This window comes from Mya arenaria, chromosome 13, assembly GCF_026914265.1.
Source record: "Mya arenaria isolate MELC-2E11 chromosome 13, ASM2691426v1".
In the NCBI taxonomy this organism is placed as follows: Eukaryota; Metazoa; Mollusca; class Bivalvia; order Myida; family Myidae; genus Mya; species Mya arenaria.
In genome coordinates, this window is record NC_069134.1 from 64,043,449 (window position 1) to 64,064,428 (window position 20,980).

Here is a 20,980-nt window from a genome sequence, read left to right on the forward strand (position 1 = left end):
ATTCCGTTTACAAAACAATAATTTTACTCAATGACATTTTTTTGTCTATAGTAAAATTGTTTTTCGGAGCTTTAACAACTTTTAGACATCATATCCCAAGAGAAAGAGAGAGAGAGAGATAGAGAGAGCTTTTAATAAGTGTTGACAAATATACAATTTTATTGACTTTTGATAATTGGTGATAAAACGTGTTGAGATTGAGATCGGAATTAAGTTTTTTTTTTTATATTGGGGTCCTTTCAAAGATATCACTTTAACATTGTTATTGTTATCATTGTAACTTTGTTTCCCTCTCTTGAGAATTTCATGGACACATTTGTGTTTCAGCTGTACCTTTTTTATTTACATATGTGAGGTAATCATAAAATATTCCACCTTTGACAGTTAACAACGATGCTGTTAATCACATTGTTAACTTAAACGAAGTTCTGACCAGTCGGCCCACTGATGTTATACCTTTTATTCTTCCAACGGTCTTAACACGCCTTGGCGTTCCTGGCGATGAGTACACGCAGGCTGTGGCACAGCACATGGGCGTCCTCGTGGTTCAGAGGCCAAACGTCACGGACAGAGTAAAGTAGCTTAGCGTGGAGGGTGCCCATGAAACGCGTGTTGGCTGCCGCCTGGTTGTAGGCTGCCTGGTTCGCCCCCTATCCCAGTCCACTGCCACTACGTTCACGTCCACCTGGAGGGAAGGGAGAATATCAGAGAAAAAGGTAAAACAACACATCTGACCAAAAAGGTAATGGTGATGGTAACGATAGCGATTCGAAACTCACTGAGTTAAAATATACCACCATTTAATTTCAACCTTTTTATGCATTTGTCAACGAAACTAAGGGCTTTTTTGTCGGAAATAACAACCGTGAAATGAGCGTTCTTCTTAGGCATAAGACCATTTCCTGTGTGAGGAGGGCGTCCTTCATGTCGCTGACCTTGGACTCATACAGGTTTCCAGGTAACCCTGGATGGTAAGCATCCACTTCCGGTTAGGCGACAGGTTGGAGGGGGGCACGCAAGACAGTCTGACTAGTATATAATAGAATTAATGTAGAACCGAATTAACATTCGAGGACAGCGGACGCGTAAGTATGTCCGACGTGCACAAGGAAGACAATTTGTACTCATGGTGGGTACAACTGTATACCGAATGATTGCTACACTTGTTTTTTGAATTGATTTTATAGCGGTTGCGAAAACGGAAGACAAATAAGTGAACGAATAAAAGTACGAAGCCGAAGGGGCGAAGCCATGCGTAGCAGGGGATAATCCTTAGTTCACTCGCCTTTGCACTTTCGTTCTTTTGCGTCCTCGCCTTTGTACTTTCGCTCCTTCGACTTCGTACTTTCGTGTCGACGCCGGCGTTATTGGCGGCGTTGTCTTGCAAAACACTAAAGTTTTGGCCATAACTCAATACCTGTTTAATATTTAGAATTGGCACTTGGTTCACACGATGCCTGTCACATGTTGCCAGAGACAAATCACATATGTAAAGCAATGCTTATAACTCTGGCTGTAACAATTGTCGAGTTTGGTCCCATTTCACCCTTGAAAAAACAATAGACAAAAGTTGGCATTCGCATTTGTGTTTGTATGCCATTTACTTGTATAAGTACATAATATTCATTATTCATTTGTATTGATCGTGAAACCTTCTTAAAACCATGAAAATCGTTTCAATATGCCTCTCCAGGCCTAATTACAAAGTACGGTGTCATCTATACGTATTAACGAAGTTTAAATCATGTATTCCAGGATACATACTTATTTCTGATCAACTCATACAGGCTTGCATGTACAAGGTGAACGGTAATGTTATACATGGACTGACCCATGAAAAGAGATATTCAGTTACAAACTTTTTAGGCCAACTGCAGGGTAGCTACAAGGTCAAGTATTGTAAAGCAAACTCTTATAATAGTTAGTCATTTCAAAGAAGTGTTTGCAAATAGGCGTGTTCTTATTTATGATACGTGTATCACTTAAATGTTTTATTATCATGTGCCATACATCCTTGTGTTTATTCTTTCACAAGGGATTCCAGGTTTAGTTTTGCGTATTTTGAAAGATAAAAGGGAATATTGTCAACTTTAAGACTGTAAAAATGCTATGTATATCGATACGTTATAAATACTTGTAAAATAAACACTAGCGGATCCTAAATCGGTCAAGTTATTTCTTTATGTAAGTAATCGGAGAAATAAAAGTAATAAAGAATGCTAAAAAAGTCCAAAATGGTTCCTTTTTTAGCATTCTTTATTACTTTTTTCTATAAAATATAAACCATTCTTGGGGTAGTACCCCCAAACCACCCATGCAAATAGTTTAAGTCATATAAATTTCGTTTCAGAAGGAAGGGCGCATGTCTAAATTTTGAGGCCCTTAGTTACGACCGTCTAACGTTAATTCCTGGATACGCCCCTGATAAAAGTAGGTATGTTTTACAATACGCCCTTACTTAAACAGGCCAAGGGATTGCTAAACCATATGGACTCCAACGATGTCGCAGCAGGACTGTTCAAGAATATGTTGATTGCCATAGATGTTCAAATGTTAATTGCAATAGATATTGAAGAATGTGTTATGTACATAGATTTTCAAGGTTATCTTAATTGCCTTAGATGTTCAAATTGCGAAAAATGTTTAAATGTTAATTGCGATAAATGTTTAAATGCTGCTTGTTGAGATAGATGTTCAAATGGTAATTGCGATAGATGTTCAAATGTAAATTGCGATACATGTTCAAATGTAAATTGCCAAAGATGTTCAAGGATATGTTAATTGTGTTAGATGTTCAAATGTAATGTGTTAATTGCCATACATTTTCAAGGATATGTTAATTGTGATATATGGTTAATGATATATTAATTGCGAGATGTTCATGTATAGATAATGATTGAGATCGGACTACATAAGATTTAATGTTTATTGCCAAAACAATGTACAAATCAACATTTCATGTAAGTTCTTATTAACGGACTAAACGAACAAACTTAGCCATAATTTGTTTGCAAATAATAAGAAATAGTTATTAAGGTTAGTGCAATACTCAATCACAATGAAGCAGTGACATGGTAGTTTCTTTATAGCCCCTATGTCACACATCGATGGCCATCCGTTTTAAGATGTCATTACAACATACCATTAATTCCGATTATAATTCATACCATTCATATCACACTCTCATTTGTTTGAATATCAATTTATTTTCTCAACTGTGATTTCACCGGGTCTATTACATACGTCATGCGACGATATCATTATACACATATGACGGTTCCAGAAGAAGCGGGGAATCTTGAGCGAGGTGACTTAAACAATAACGTTGACAATATAGAACACAGATAAATTCTTAATATATATTCATCAATTTCTTTGTGAAAAATTGCAGTACACAGAGTAATAAACAGAAAGTGCATTCAAAATTCATATTTAAAACATTGTTCTTTAAAACATATTCATAAACTGCAAAGAAATGAAATTGCCAGAGATAAACCGGAGAGCGTGGCATATCATCCGTATCACTAGCTGGGGCTACAGCGGAGCCTCATGTTAGAACTGCGAATGGGTTTAAGTGTTATCGTACTTTCGTATATTTACATTTCTGCTTAAAATATGGAAACTTCTGGGTTCATCCGATTTTTCCATAAAAACAATTTGTCTAAATGACAAACAGATAAAACTTTTTTTGTCCTAATTATAATGCAACCGCATTGTTTTGTTATTTCATAGTTCATTACATAATGTAAATCAGAACATTCATCATATACAGTGAACATTAAGGAAGTCCATTTAATGCTTTCGTTGTTCTTTGTTTAAAGCACATGCGGATTTTCTTAATATTATCACCACTTTAAATCAATATAACCCATTTAACGCATGCACATACCCTTTGAACATGTTTCTTACTGACTGACACCATGGTTGTGTAATCTATAATATCACCTTGCTGTGCTTTTCAGAAGCATCCAAAAGTGCCTCTATTGACTAGTTAGTAGATGGAGTATCCTATTAGAGGTAAGCAATTGATCGTTGGTTGATTATTTTGGTTATCATAATTGCTATGTGCCACCTTGCAGCGTTGTTGCAAGGAAACATTCTTAAAGAGGTTGAGTAACATTGCCCAGCTAAATCAAGTCTATTCTCCAGTTTATAATAATGGCCTAGTACATTGCCGGTTGTCTCGACATAGCCATAACGATTTCTTTCATCATTAAGGTGTTTAACAAGTTTCTTTCCTGCTGCACGTTTTTTTGTCATGCTGCCCAAGTTCTCTGTATGTGAGGTACTGCAAGTAGTAGAAAAATGGAACAGATTCAATACATGCATTGTTCATATACATGTCAGCAAATGTGTGTTGGTCAACGTCTGCAGGTGTGAACGTTCTGTCCATCTCATAAACCAAGTGTTTGGGTACACAGTGTAGTTCCTGGCGGAAGAACGTGACACTCGGTGCGACTAAGGTCTTAACAATCGTTGAAAACGGTAGGTCAAGCGCATTCTTCAGCAAGTCATGTCTAGGGCTGAATCTCGTATTTTCTCCTCTTAAACTGAACTGCCACACGTCTGGATGCAGAAGTTCCTCAGTGTGCTCTAACACTGCTGCTGCCTTTTCATACTTTCCAGTGCAATACAGCATTGAGGCGAACTTCAATCTTCCGGAAGGCACATCCATCGAAACTTGGTACTGGTCGTTTATTTCTTCTGTGACGTTTTGATGTGATTCTATGCGTGCGGATGCCTTTACCGAGACTAAGAGAGATTTATACGCATTTAGTAACATGAAAAGTGTATTCTTGGTAAACTCGGACTCAGTCCCCGTGATAAATGCTTTGCATGCGCTTATTAATGTTTTACATTTCATGATCAGCGCTGAAGCGCTGTCCTTTTCCGACATACTTGAAACTGGCTCTAAAGAGTAAGTATTCATCAGGAGGTACCTCAAACATAATCTATGTATATTAAGTGTATTATCAAATCTTGTTGAAAGGTTCACGATATTGAATTTGGTTCCTGTTAACATTCTCTCACCTAATTGGTCCATTTGTATGTCTACCACATACTTGCCTATGTTTTCTATCATATCTGACAACATTCTTGAGATACGAGGCAGTTCAAACTTCTTTAGTTTCCCTACAAACAAGTCAACACCAGAGATGGTGTAATGTGGGCAATAATGCATCCTGCACCACCGCTCAAAAGTGGTAAGACAATATATCACACACTGTAGCAGGTTGTTCCTTTTCCAAATATCAGGTGGATAGCAGTCTAATGTGAACATCATGGCAGTCTTTATATGAAATGTACTTAACCTGTCATCAAAATCTGGCTTGAAATAGGTTTTTCTTAGTAATTTTAGGAATACACATACCTTAAGTTTGATCATATTCAAGTCAAACATCAACAGTCTTTCTATAAGAGGTGTAGAAAATCTCCATTCAAGTCTTTGATAACTACTCTCAGGGTGTCCCCCTGACAAGATATGTTGGTGTATGCCTTGCCTTTGCCAATGTCGCAGGTCTAGGCCAATGCCCTGGTCGTGGTCTACGAAAGAGAAACACACATTCTTCTGGTCGTCTAATACAGGAACTAGCAAAGACAGAGTCAATATCTTCACGACAACTTCTTGACGGACCTTTTTTATTACTAGTATACAATTTTCCCATTAGACGTTTAGCTATGGCTCCATGGCCGTTATTTTTATACAGCAACCTGCCCTCGCTGTCACTTTCTGTTTCATTTATATCGTACCCATTTAGCATGTTCCGTGTAACTGGCAGTGGAATGTCCGGACTTACGACCTGCAAGTTGCAGTGTTGGGGCGGTGAGTGCTCATTTTTTAGAACCAGGAGATTCTTGACTCCTGGAAGCCATTCAGACAATTCTAAAATTATATGGGTTTTATTGTCAATGTTCAAGCAATCTATATCTGAATTCATTTCCAATGTCGTCGTGCCTTCAGATTGGCTGCCAAAGTTGAAAAATTGTGGTACTGTATCTCCTGTGTAAGAACTGTTGACTGCTGAAAGTTTTTCAATGGTCAACCATGTCTTCCTCCTCAAGGTTACCCCCTCCTTGTTGACCCCAATATCTCCGAGAACCTTGTACAGTCTCTGAGACATGGCCCGTTTTCCCTCATGATCAAAGTCCATACTCTGTAAAATATTTTTAATTTCGTGCAAGGTTCGATCCAGATAAGGTAAAAATCACAGATGTTTTAAACAATTTCGTTATTTTTGGAAGGAGCTATAATTCGTGCATTACTTCTTAAAAGATATGAAGAAAGGACAACAAAATTGAAACAATATTGATTTTTAATTGGTTCATCTCTGTGTTAGTCTGTAATTCTAAATAAAAATAGTAGCAACCGATATTTATCGTATATTTTCGAATATTTCAAGAATCTGTCATAGCCTTTGAGTAATAGCGTTGGTGTTGTTGAAATCGCATTATATGACTCACGCGCAAATAGTGTGCGCTGGCAAAAGTCGTCAAGTAAAGGCCAGTAAAGATCACATTCAATATGTTAAGTAAATGATGTTTAAACAAAATAAATGAGAAACTAATACCTTAGTTGGACTCAAACACACTGACTATTCAAACACAACTCCCTCCTTCATTTTATTGTCTTAATGATGATTTATTTATCAAATGTACTGAAATACAGATAACGCTATCCCTATCATTACCTTGATAATGTGGATAAAAGATACACAATATACAAGGACTTTTACAAAATAAGTGTTTGTTGTAATTGTATTTAAGGGCTGTTATGTAAGGTGCGTCCATGTTTTCTTGTTCATTGTTTTGGTTGTTAAAAATGTCCTCGATTTGAGGAGTATTAACACTGTTTTCTATATGTTTACTTATATATTTTATTAAAGACCCTGTGCACCGAATGAAGAGGAATTGTTTGTTTACGCTTCCGCTTCAGATGAAAATCATGTCTATATTTAAACAATGCACGTTCTTACTAGGCTTACCAACTCACTCAGTGCACTTTATTCTTTATTCTTCTTCTTCTTCTTCTTCTTCTTCTTCTTCTTCTTCTTCTTCTTCTTCTTCTTCTTCTTCTTCTTATTATTATTATTATTATTATTATTATTATTATTATTAGTAATAGTATTAGTATTAGTATTTATTATAAAACGCGTAAATATCCGCAAAACCTGTGATAAAAGGCCATTTGACAAAATATCAGATCGCAGATTTACGCAAAAAGCACGTTCCAAAACAAATATAAAAACAGTTGTTCAAAAACCGTTCAGTCTGTGAGAATGCAGCTTTAACTACAGTTATTCGGGTTCAACTATTTTTCTATTTATAGTATCAGTGACCTTCATCTTGACCCAGAGCCCCAAAATGCAACCCAATGAAATACCTCCATAAACTCTTCCTAAATACCAATGGTCAAATTAAGTCAAGAAATGTCAACCCTAACTAAAGTGGTTCTGTCCCAACTATTTAAAGTTGCACTCTCACAGAATGAACGTTGTGACAACTCTTTTTGATTTTATGTCTTGGAACGAGCATTTTTTGCGTATATTTCTGAAAAACCACTGATGACAAAAGATCATATCGCATATCTCTCCAACATTGATGTTTCATGCATTTTTCTTAAATCGTTAGGAATGGAAATATGAAAATCTGAGATCTGATCTGTTGTCAACAGTCTTTCACCACTGGTTTGCAGATATTTTCGTAAAACTTTGTAAATTCCTAAAAAAGCTGGAAAAACGATAAATCTGTGTGAGTGCAGCTATAAGAAACAGTGATCTTGACCTAAACCCTAAAGGGCCCAATACGCAATCCCTTAAATGTTTCCTATATATGAAGTTAGGTCAAGATATGTTTATCCTAACTTAAGTTTTTCAAGTAAGTTTGACGGCGCCCGCCCACCCGAACAACAACGTGCGCCACTGTAATAAGCAGGTTTCACTTTTTAAATATGACTATGCTAGAGACGCACAAATAACTTTAAAAACAAAGGGTTGGAAACGTTATTTCTGTAAAATAATACGCAATATTTGATAATTTAAGACTATGCTAAGAAACTTGTTATATGTAATGTATAAAATATATTGAGGATAATTATGTTTTAATATAACATTGCAGTATGTTTCACCTAGTGAGCATTAATAGCTAGATTTTAGGAGCGGTGTAACAACAAGTTACAAGTAACCAACGAGTTGGTGTTCGAAAAAAATAATTCTATTTATTATATGCATACACAAGATATCACTTATACATCTCAATAAAATAATAATTCACTTATGCATCTCTATTAACCACAAGTAAAGAAAAAATAAACGGCTTATAATATGTTCCTAAAAAGTGCCAAAAGAGTAATTTGATCATGTAATTTACACAAAGTATACACAATAAGCTATAATAAATCATCTGTGTAAAACATACGCATGTAAAATACTTACGCATTCTGTGATACAAGACCAAGTTAACTAATGGAGTCTCGGTTATTAAACTTCAGGAAGTTATTCAACAAAGGCGCTTGAAATGAAAAATTCACATGTAGAAAAAACGCAATGCACATGTGATTGTATATAAAATGTTTTTACATAACTTATAATACTTCCTTGCTGACAGGCAGAAATAGGCCTTATAATAGTTAAATCTGAAAATGCCCATTCTTTTGGAATATTTTGAACGAAACCCCCCTTACCACATTTAAAACATAGTGTTTAATTATGTGGTACGCAGCCCCCGTCAAAGTAGTCATGCCCCCTCTTACTCCATATCTTCGATCCGCCACTGACAAACACCTTCAAAACATGCTACACAAATGGGCGGCTCGTTTTACTTTCAATTATATGAAACGTTGAAATCATTTCCCCTTTACGTCAGTTTTACCATAAAACATATTTCATACTTGTCACGAATTAAACTGAAAGATTTATAAAACACCACGTGAAAGCCATTGTGTGTTTGCACTAAAACTTATATTTGTGTTAAAAAATTCAGCTAAACAGCAAATTACACTGTAAGGTTAAAGAGACATAATATTGCGTTCAGTACAAAATTATACCCGTATCTTTAAAAGACATGGGCTAGGGGTTAGTGGCTTTTAAATTACATGCCTTATAAAACTTATTGCATCTTTATAACGGACTATGTCAAAGCCCAATTTTCAAAGCCACTAGAGATTAAAATATCTAGTTAAGTAAGGATTGATTAATCAAATACTAAGATCATTACAACCCTTTTTGTATTCCATCCCACATGGGATTCACCCCAAAACCGCATATGACCCTCCAGCATTACGATTATTTTGCCTCTTCTTCCTCCTCGGCAGTCTCAAGGCCGGTGTCCAGTTCTGGGTAGCAGTATTTGCTTGGGCGTCAAAAAACCCAACATATATCAGGAAGTGTTAGTCTGTATTTACCATCAGTTGGATTTTCTATAAAATTTGCAACTTTTAAATTTTACCATTACAGCATGTATGCTTTTATTCATTATTTTCAAGTAACAACAGTTTTTTTTATCCCAGTGTTACTGGCACTTTTGTGCTCTATTAATCTACAATATTTCAAAAGAGTTACAATAACAAAAGAGAAAATAATACTAAGATATTTGATCATATCCAATATAAATAGTGTAAAAAGGTTGAATAATCTAGGTGTTCTTATATGATATTATTATCAACTGGCAAATAGTCTGAATGACATTACAGATGCATAAGGAATCTCGTCCATGAGTTGTTCAATTTGACATCTGGTAAAGGGTAACAGTTCAGCTATACCATATTCTCACATATTTCGTCGAGTGGTTTTGGTGATAACGAAGCAAAGCGAAAAATATCAAAACCAAGGTTATCAAAAAGTTGTTTTGTCTGTCCCTATAACCCAGTGTTACCGCCATGATAATACCATAGACAGTGATTCATCAAGTTTATCAAGCATTTTAGAAGATAACACAGAAGGACAACAGTATTGTATCGCAAAACGATCAATGTACATAATTGGATAACAGCCCGTAATTTAACCTCCGAAATCTAGAGGATTCGGGGGAAAACCCAATATACACATAATCTGGAGACTGAAGTGCTCCGATCAGCCAATGACAAAGTGGAAACATCATGTCATGTCCATTAACAGTGCACTTTAGTCTCCAGATTATGTGTATATTGGGTTTTCATAATGAACTTGATTGATAAACTAGGCTGTTCGATCACCTGATACAATGTACACACGTATCAGGTGATCGAACAGCCTAGTTTATCAATCAAGTGTCCTATTTTTGATATGAGAAGATAAATATCCACTATCCCGCATTTTGCGAGTATCTGAGTCCAAATCTGAACCTGCTTTTGTCCCTTGACACATTTAATTATCGAATAAAAGTGATGTTAAATTTGTGTTGTTTTGAAATATACTGGCCGATTTTATAGGTGTTTTTTTTCGACTCAGTATTCTACCCCGGAAAAGTCTTAAAATCTTAGACAACTGCAGATCAAATGCCAACGCTTGGTGTGTGTGTGTTTTTCGATTGAAAAATATGGTATACTAAAGTGTTTTAAAAAGGTAAAAGGTTTTACTTTACAATGATGCCTACAACGATGCAAGCATTTTGTGTTTTTTGAAAACAGACAAGCTAAAAGCTCTTTCATACCTCATAGTAGTTGTCATCCTTGTTTATCTCGTGCAGCAGTTGTCTTATTTTCAGCCGGTGTGAAACGTAGTTCAAAGTGCTGAAAGCACTGATGGATTATGGGCTATAGGGGCAAGTTGACAAATGTGTGACAAGCATTGACTTTTTACTTTAAATGCCTCACACCACAAGAGAGCACTGTCGAATGGACTGGTTTGAACAGGAGTAACTTGGTAAAACCTCGTAAAATGGCTTGGGTGGGGGGAACCCTCTTTAAAGATCTTTTGAATTAAAAAGGCCCTATATACAAACTTGTACCAATTATTTTACACGTCTGATATCGCTAAAGAGCATGCAGTATATGTCCAAAATATGAGCATTTTGAACTGTGCATGTTATTGATAATTCATAAGTTCTACAGGTCTCAAAACACAGTCATATATCAAACCATTGAGAGTGCTCAATGAGGAATGCATTGATTATATTGACGGTCGAAGTTGTTTTGAATAAAAGGGAAATTATTTTTAAACTAAAATCCTCAAAACCCTTGGTTCAAATGGCAACATCATAAATTGAAATTGCAACAATATGTACTCATTGAGTAAGAAACTGAGAAGAGAAAACTAGCCGATCGGATCGCAATTTATACTTAATCATAATGAAGAATCCCAACAGGCACAGCAACGTTGAAAACCCATTTTTCGAAGTTGAATGTAGGTAAAAAACAGTGTCTCGGTATATTGTTTGTTGAGGAATTTAAAGGAGTCAAAACTGGAATAGTCCAGGTCCTGCATGAAGTAGATAAATTTAATGGAATCGATACTGGATATCTCCAGTTACTGCAGGAAGTAGAGTAATGGATTGGAGTCAATACTGGATATGTCCAGGTCCTGCATGAAATAGAGAAATTGAATGAAATCAATGCTGGATATCTCCAGTAAATGCAGTCAATACTGGATGTGCCGCAGCTAGTAATATGTTTATCAAGTTCATAAGCTTTGTAGGTCGCTAACGAGTATGATTCATTGTAATAAAAATAGAAGAAATTAATCAGACCCATTCTTTAGATTATTTGCCCGGGATATGCAAGGTACGTATACAAAATATATTTAGCATGGTTACCATGGCTTGTTTTGGGTTTTGATTGGCTGGCAGCTGCGAGGGCTCCGGGCGAAAGTAAATTTGGTCAGTTAGTAAGGTGCGAGTGAAAAGACATGAATGAATGTTTCGTTTTTGTTAAATAAATCGGAATACGTACCAATGATTAGTAAGTTATATTTTGTTACAGTTTTGTTTTTTATAAATGAAGTCAGTCAATCTACAATATAAAGGAAAGGTTAGTTAAGGCAAGTGTTGATGGCTAGACAACTTCAGAGCATTTTTTTTTAACTTTAAGTATTTTTGAATGTCGTGAACATCTATTTGCTATGTTAATTGCATTATTTTGATTATTATTGTGTATATGATGTATGTGTCTTGATTATTGTGTTTGGTTTTTTTCAGATAACTGTTTCTATTTCCTACGTTCCTACGTTCATTAACGTTCCTTTACGTTCATATACGTACAATAGCGTTACGATGTGTTCCATTACGTTCTGTTATGTTGACTGATTGACTGGTTGAATGTATGGAATAAATGTGAACGAGTATATTAAAACGAGATCCCGCGGTGTAGTGACTTGAAACCGCGATACTGGATATTTCCAGGTAATGCAGGTAGTAGAGGGATGAAATAAAGGCAATACTTGATATGTCCAGTTCCTGCATGAAATAGAGAAATTGAATGGAATCGATACTGGATGTATCTAGTTACTGCAGAAAGTAGAGGAATGGAGTCAATACAGGATATGTCTATGCAGGAAGTTGATACATTTAATGGAATCAAAACTGGATATGTCCTGGAACTGCAAGAAGTTGAGGAATGGAATGTAGTCAATACTGGATATGTTACTGCAGGGCTCAATAGAAGTTGAAACTGAATATTATGTTATATCTGGCGATCACATACATTGGTGTGAAGTCCATTTCACTAGCGTGAAACTTGGGTAAGCCCCCCCCCCCCTCCATTTTTGTGTCAGAAGTGGGGTTTGTTGTTCGATACCAACCCAATCATATGCATCTAGGCATACGTTGGCAAGCAGCGAAGGCGACGAAGAGGTTACATTCCCCCCAAAACGAGAAGCCGGACGAGGACGGGAGAACGAGAGCAATCCGAAGAACGAGAGGAGGGTGGCGACTGCAGCCCATACCGCAACGCAAATTCTGATGAGCAACATACGTATCCTGACAATAGCGTATCAGCCAAGGCGCAATTGTCAGCAATGATGTCACACATGGCTGATGTTTTGAAAGAGGTGGTCAACAAGATGCGGGTATTTAAAGATGCCCAGCGTACACCTGAGCCAGCGGAAGCGCAATACACCAGCGAGAGGTACCGACCAATGGTGGAACCGGCGCCGAAAGTAGCCGCGTATAAATACAGATTAGGATCTGATGTAAATAATCATTATAAAAACTGGCGAGGTGACCTAGAGCATATGAGAGCCCTCCACATGGACGACGACTATGGCGTTAAGGGGCCCGTTCGGCTAATAGGGTTTTAAAGACAGGTAAGGAGACACGCGGCTAGAGACAGGCAACAAAACTAGCCCAACTTAAAATTGCCACCATTTAAGGGAAAAGAAAATTGAAACGTCTAGTTGGAAAAGAATGAGACGTTGCTGACTGACATAGCTGGTACTTTGAACTAGACAATTTGTTTTCAACGATTGAGGAGCATGCAAGTGAGTTTGTATTTTCACAGATATCAGCGGACGTTCTGAGTGATAACGAAGCCCTAGTCGGAAAACTAAGAGGCAGATACCGCGTAATTGAAACAGAAAATTGAAAATTGTTTGCTGTTTAATTTAGCAGACGGTACAAAAAATATGGCGATACATCTGTACGACAAAGCCCACCGGCATACGGACAGGCGTACATGAGACGAGAATCTCACTAGATGGGTTTTGACGGTTTGCAAGATCAGGAATTGAGGTTGCCGTAGAGTTTAATAAGGAGCCGTGCAATTTGTTCCATATGAGTGAGCTGGATGCACATGAAGGCTTGGGTGAAGGGGGATAGAGGCCGAAATGCAACCAGACGTACGTTTGATGTTGACGCTGAAGAACAAAAAGATGATAGCGAAGAACAGTTACGACGAGCATCAAACGTTAAATCATCTCGATCCAAGCCCGGGCAGCTAGGCGGAATGAAGAGAGAAAATCCGCATCACCCGATGACCAACAGCAGCTTCTAGAACGAATGTTGCAGCGAACTAAAAAATTAGAACAGGCTTCAAGGCAAAGCGGCAACAAAGGAGAAGCACCAATGCTGAGTGGTTCATCTTTCATGAGCGAGGCCATTACCGGAGGGAGCGTCTGAACAAATGTGCGGTGAAGCAGGAAAGAGGGGTCTAAGGAACAAGAAAGCCGGGCTTTTAACAGAAAGGGACCGTCTTGCGCCAGAGGGGGGTCCATGAATGTGAGTACGATTTATTAGAGCCATGTTCCAGAACAATCGTATCGCATCGGTTGAATAGCCAGATAAATCACCAAGAACGACCGGTGTTGAGGGGGTCTACTCTTCTACCACTAGTTATGAACGAGGCGCTTCTTGGTTATATCATTTTGGTTGGCGGTGACGTGGGACCGGCTGAACGACTTCTAAGCAATAACCATATTTAGCTTAATGGGTTTGAGAAACCGTGCTTGTGGAAGGCTAATCTACAAAAGGTGAGAAAAGTGGTGGTGGGAAGGCTTCGTTTTGGTTGAGAGGGCGGAGGAGGATGACCTCAACGATTGAAGCCACAGATTCGTTCAAAACGAGGTACCCACAATTGATGGCATATACCCTCGTTAACTTCAACCGCTTAACGACATGCATGGTGATAATTCTCAACCCTGTCTTACTGCGACAAACTTATGCGGATGGGGCGTGTAGTAAGCGTAATGACTCCTTAAAAATGCAGAAAGAAAAGTAATGCAGAGTGGGTCCAAAGAGTACAAATTAGCAGCGCAACCGATGCGCATGTGAGGATATGCGGGATGAAGTAACCAAGGTTTTTGTGCACTTGCAGTATCTGTATGATCGGTCGGCGACAGGTAGGAGCCAGCGCAAACAAGTATGAGGGTGCGTTTTCAAAACATGATTGGGACTTTGGACTCACTGATCTAGCAGAGCACCCAATCAACACAGCTGAGAACCCTGCCCCCCCCCCCCGCCCCAAACAGCGGTCAAGACGAGTTCCAATTGCACAAGCGGATGAAGAGAAAATTGCGGTAGAGGACTTCCCTACTTCAAAAGGGATAAATACGGAAGAACACCTTTCCTTGGGCCTCACCAAATGTCCTAGTCAAGAAATGGTCGAGTGCCATACTGCACTGTGTAGATAACAGAAAGGTCAATGAGATGCTGAAACCAGGCGTCTGCCTTTTGCCTAGAATACAAGACTGTCTCGACGCAGTGGCTGATTTAACCATATTTAGTAGTTTTTACTTAACAAGTGGCTTTTTTCAGATAACGGTAAAAAAGAAGGACATCCCGAAAACAGCATTTTGCAGTTAATACGGACTCTTTGAGAGGGACCGTATGCCATTTAGATTTTACAATACAAGCGGGACATTCCCGCGTGTAAAAGAACTTGTGCTGCAAGGACTCAAGTGGGTCACATTTCTTCTTATAAATAGATAACATCGTCTTTGGCCGCCGTTTTTAAGAGCATATGGCCAGAGAAGTAGAGGTTTTAGACCGCATTGTAGTGTAACCAAACCGTCTTATTTAACGAGTGGCGGTAGACTCACGGGCGGTTACATGAATCCTCAGGTTCGACACAGGGCAAAGGCAGGGAGGTTGGGTGTGAAAAACAACTGAGATGTCTGCATTTTCAATACCATCTATTCAAAAATAAGTTAATTAAAGTAAATTTAAATGGAAATAATACTGTATAAAAGTTTACTATATAAAAACTATAAATGTCCTAGGCACACCTAGCTGCTCAGGCAAGCTATAATGTAGCTTTAGACCGTAAGTTTGAAATAATTTCGTCGAGTGTCAAATAATTTACAAACAACAGTACACTATCTTTTAAAATTAAAAACTCTAAGTAAATGATTTCTAACTATAACAGTGTGGACATACCACGTGGTTTGTGACGTCATATGTGGTTATAACGTGAAGCAAAAGACCACTCGATTCGGAAAGGAGTATCGCTGTAAGTTTGTAATTTTCATATCAATTTTTATAAAACATAGCGGATGCTAAGCGGAAAAATGTACACTACACGCACATCATCACATTTTGTGGCCTACATCCTGAAAATCCAACTCCCAATTAAGAGCGTGCTTTTTCCACGCGGTGCTTCTTTCGGTGCCAGGACCAGGACCCGTTATGGAGTCATAGCGGGAGGTACAGAGGGCACATAAGCGAGGTTAGGAAGTATAGACCAACAGGGGATTAAAACGATTTTTTGAGGGCGTCAGTGAATCCCTTGTTTGTAACAGACAAGGACATGGTCATGCTTGAATACGATATACTTCCACTAACTGTGGCAAGTGGTGATAATTTCGAGCACCAAATAGTTACGATGAAGGACATGACCGGAGATTCTATTTCAACGAGGGTCGTGTAACCCACACGTTGATGTATCCCCATCAAGCCCCAAGGGACGACCATCACAAAAGGTGTCGTTCAGGCCACCAATACAGTCGGTTTGGAATGTGCCGAAATTTGGGGCAGTCCCAATAAGTGAGTATTTGGCTCGGAAACAGTCAGTCCAGGAGAGGCCGACAGTCCAGTTACAGTCAGGACAATCACGAAGTTCATTCCCTGGGTTCGGTGTAGCAGATGCTGATTTCCAACACCCTAACGACATCGAGGGTCATTGAATGATATATAATAGTGAAGACGAGGGGGGATATCCTGCTTAAGTGTCAATGTAACATTTGGGGCAAATTACCCTAGCCAATAATCCCCGTCCAAGAATCCGAGTGCCGTCATCACCTGTGATACAAATAGAGATGGATGATTTCATGGGTATGTCATTACCGGTCTTTCAATTCGCCACGGACTGTCCTTGCAATTCAATCGGGCTAATATCTAATGATAATTCATGACGTTTTGTTGTGTGTGGAAGATACCTTAATTTCATTTTCAAGTTTAAATTGTTATTGTTATTGTTATAAACATAAGTGTTTACAAACCTGAAAACCTGAAAATGATAAATATGAGATATTGTAATAGAATTGGACTCCTTTTACAGTTACCCCATTCCGTTGAGATTATGTTGACATTCTGAAGGATAAAAACATCATGAACTGACATTCATTTGCATTTGTTAAAAGAGCAATTCTGATAAACTTTACTCCACCCGTAAATTACGAGCATATAGTATACTTTATTCAACATAAACATGCTTTAAGATTGTAAACGTTTTAATCTTCCTTCGATATGTTGGTGTAAAAGCTGCACTCTCACAGATTGACCGTTTTGACAACTTTTCTATTTTTTGTCTTGGAACGAACAATATTTTTGCGAAAATCCATGGAAACCAGTGATATAAGACTGCTGACAAAAAATCAAATCACAGATTTTTATATTAAAGTTCAAAAATTGATGTTTTATGCATTTTTCTTAAACCGTTATTAACGCTTTAAGCCATAAAACATTATTTTTTTTATATATATATAAACATCTGAGTTCTGTTTTTTTTCAGCAATCTTATATCATTGGTTTGCAGATGTTTAAGCAAAAAGTTGCTCTTTCCAAGACCAAAAAAAAGAAAGTAAAATTGGTATATCTGTGAGAGTGTAGCTTTAAAATAATTTGTTTTCATCACCGCTGTTGCGACTTTTATCCATATTTAGTGCATTCATTGAACGTAAGTTTAGTGAACTCGCACATTGTCAGCCACTTTGTGATTTTATATATTGTTTATATAATGAATATGGCTTCAGAGACAATATTTGCCTGAATATCATTGAATGAAAAGTCCTATCCGTCATGATCTTAGTTTTAATACTCCAAATGATTTGTCACTCTTAATTTCGTATTTATTTACTTTGTTTTCGTCAGAAGTCCATTTTTCCAATCATGAGCGAGTCCTTTAAACATTATAAATCTCATATAATATATATCGCTTTTTTATGCGCAATTAATTACTAATTTTATAAAAGTGAAAGTAGGATTAAAAGTGAAAGCAGAAATTCATTCAAATAATATAATTCCGATAACAAAATGATATTGCTGGGCAATAGCTTATATTATTCCGAACCAAAATATATAGATTTAAGTTAAACTTTAGTTTTTAATTACTCTTATAACAACTGCGGTAGATATATTATGTTTAAAGTCAGCATGAAAATCAAATCTGAAACAATACATGTGATCAAATGAAACCTGTTCATACAAACTACTTTGTATATCGTTTTGACTGGGATTCCCGCACCCTGAATGCAACCCACATGCTTGTATAATAATAGACGGTTTACGGAAATCCGAAAACTATTTATAAACGCAGATCATATGTAGGAAACCATCTGATCGATTACTTGTTAATCAGTCTAAGATTATGTACACGGTAACCCCCCGGTGTATAACTTGCACGTAGTACAATCGATAAGACAAAATCTAGCCCACAGGCCCTTTCAGGAGGTTAGCAGAAAAACACTGCTCTGTTTTCGTAAATCAGATTGTCGCATGCCGGAATCTGATAATGGTCGAGATAAATCTGAGAATGCAAATGCCATCTTGCTCTGAATTGTTTGACTTTCACAGTTCATAAAGTTTACCATGCTATGAAACTTTAAAATATCCTCATTCTTATTTTATAAAACAATTCATAATCTTATTGCTTTTTCTCGTTTATAGATTTTGAGAGACGAAAGCAAAAAAAATATTAGTTTTATATTTTTGTAATGTTTTTTTTTTTTAAACGCAGATATGTTGATGTGTTGCAGCTATTGTACGTTTTGATTGTTCAATGTTTACCTTCACTTTTCTTGATTTCGTAAATAATTAAATGTCATAAAGTATTTATTAAAAAGAGTATGCTGGCTACTCAGAATTTCACTTGAAGCAATAAAGCTACTGTTACTAAATGAAATGGTAAGCAAGTATTTTCGAAGTTGTTAAGTGAAAAATCGCAGATGGGTATTTGCTCATGTTTTGTAAGACGAAATTAAGTGTGGCAAATCATTAGGAGTGTTAAAACTAAGATACAAAAAGCTGGAACCCTTTAGCAAATGTTGATATTTGCTCAAATCTCGTTTTTGAAGACCACACTTTTCACATAAGCTTTGTTGTTGCGTATTTGGTTGACTAATATCATCACATTATGTTATCAATTCATGGTTGAGAAATCTACTGATTTTTAGAAAATCGTGGTGGCCTAGTGGGTAATTTTTTGAATCACTTGGTTTATTTTTTCTTGACTTTACCGGCGTTGACTCGCACCCCACTAAAACAAACATAATTTTTTATACTATAACTGTATTTTTCTGCAATGTCGATATAATTGTTTACAATTATACAAAATTGATACAAAAGATGTTTTCAGATGCATGACCGGGAAAACTGTTTAACACCTAAACCTCCTAATTAAAAAATACAAATTATTAGGTATTCAGAAAGTCACGTTTAATGCAAATTTTGTAATGACGTTTTGCGCGCTAAATTTAGATGATATTTAAGGCAACTTTCGGCAATAAGAGCTTTTTGGGGGGTTATAAATGTCAAAAAGGTTAAGACAAGACATTTGAATATACATACTAAAAATAAGTTTACATCACATAACTTCCGCCTCGTCGCGAATGGTCAAATCAAGCAGCGACCCACTGGAGGTACGTCAGTCGCAACAGATAACGCCAATATCACCTCAACGTCGCATATGGACTAGGATGAACCCCGAGCCCATGGAACGTTCAAGGTCACCGAATAACCACGAATTCGGATGTGCTCTGATCATTGCTATATACATTTACACTACATGTATATGCAATAGTCTTCTTATACGGTCACATTAGATAACTCACAATAGAACATATCTCATTTGTTCGAAAAAGCGGCCGAAAATTCTTGAAAACGTTTTGGAAAATGTTAGTAACGCTTTTGGCCTTATAACATCAATTTTTTACCATAAATATGAAAAAATGCGATCTTATCATTAGGCAGCCTTTATACATCACTGGTATCCAGAAATCTACGCAAAAAATAGCTCATTCAAAGGCAAAAACATGTCAGAACGGCCATTCTATGAGCGTGCAGCTTTAACCTATGCATTTCCGATGCAGGAGTTCAATAAATGCGGTGAAAATGTAAACAAAAAAGTAAATCAAGTAGATCCAACATGTTCTGCCAGTTTTTGAAATCACAAACCATTTAGCTTCAAAACCTATAAAGGTGGAAAGTAGCCAAACTTGAAAACAGAAACAAAATATATAAGCACACAGGTAAAAGGCGGGCCTCAACGGTGAGCTCATGTGTCTCGTTACATACTTGAAATGCTTGTTTCACAATGACTTAATGTTTGGGATTCCAGATTTCCTATGTCACTACGTGATCAAACTTTGTTATTCGACCTTCACTTCAAGCCGCACCTTGCCTTCGACTCGTTTTGTCAAAGGCTCTAGAGAGAATTTATTTTTATAAACACCTGGGAGCCGTTTATGCATTTGTGTTGTTTTATCATTCTTAATATTCACATTGATCTTACTAGCATTGAAACACGTAAAAGCATATGTTTCTCAAAATAATGATATTTAATGTGATGTCATTTAAGGTTATTGTCATTTATTCAAAGACAAACAAGGAGTGAAGTTAAATATTCTTCTTATAAAGGGATGATGGTTAATAAAGTAAATAGAAGACACATTCTTTTGGGCAGGTAATATTTTTATTTTATTTATATAAATGTACAAAAATATTGCGTTGTTCCAATTTCAGATATGCGACCCGAAAATACTTTTCTATTGAATGCCTGGTGATTTTGGTATTGTTCAAAAGGGAATTTTGAGTGCAGAAAAATAAAAAAAAAGTATTTTGGCCTAAAAGATTGCATAGTTGGTCAGTTGCAATTCATTGTCATTTGAACAAAAATCAAATATGAAAACTTTATAATTTTCTGTATTACGTACTTTTGATCAGTCTGTTTTACATATCAGCAATCAAACACCTTTCAAATAATACTTAAAATATATGGGGTCACCACGCATCAAAATATAGTATAAAGGTTAATGCAGTTCTGGCTTCCATAACTTTAATGTAGAGATTTATTTTTTGATGTTTACTACACATTAAAGTTATTGCGTAACCCCCAAACCAAAGTCAACCCAAATCAGCTGAC

General features: G+C 36.9%; 1 protein-coding gene across 1 annotated transcript in view; it reads left to right on the top strand.

Annotated features, from left to right (window-relative positions):
* Positions 1-20,240: 20,240 nt before the first annotated feature.
* Positions 20,241-20,980, top strand: part of LOC128213921 (uncharacterized) — a 32,682-nt gene continuing 31,942 nt past the window's right edge. The window contains exon 1 of the mRNA XM_052920037.1: positions 20,241-20,521. The gene's annotated coding sequence lies outside the window, so the exon portion shown is untranslated. The remainder of the gene's footprint in view (positions 20,522-20,980) is intronic.